Source organism: Arachis duranensis, chromosome 6 (assembly GCF_000817695.3).
Source record: "Arachis duranensis cultivar V14167 chromosome 6, aradu.V14167.gnm2.J7QH, whole genome shotgun sequence".
In the NCBI taxonomy this organism is placed as follows: Eukaryota; Viridiplantae; Streptophyta; class Magnoliopsida; order Fabales; family Fabaceae; genus Arachis; species Arachis duranensis.
In genome coordinates this window covers 37,744,768-37,745,100 of record NC_029777.3, presented here as the reverse complement: position 1 = coordinate 37,745,100, position 333 = coordinate 37,744,768, and positions in this window count along the sequence as shown.

Genomic DNA, 333 nt, shown 5'->3' with positions numbered 1-333 from the left:
ATGAATGGCAGAAGTAAATCCAATGGAATCTCTATGGTCTCAGTGTGAGCCTCAGATTCCCATGGTTCCTCATTAGGGAACACATTGAAGGCTAGTGGACGTCCATTGAGGTTTTCCTCAGTGGCGTTCACTGCCTCTTCCTCCTCTCCAAATTCGGCCATGTAGGTCATGTTGATGGCCTTGCATTCTCCTTTTGGATTTTCTTCTATATTGCTTGGAAGAGTACAAGGAGGGTGTTCAGTAATTTTCTTACTCAGCTGACCCACTTGTGCCTCCAAGTTTCTAATGGAGGACCTTGTTTCAGTCATGAAACTTTGAGTGGTTTTGATTAGA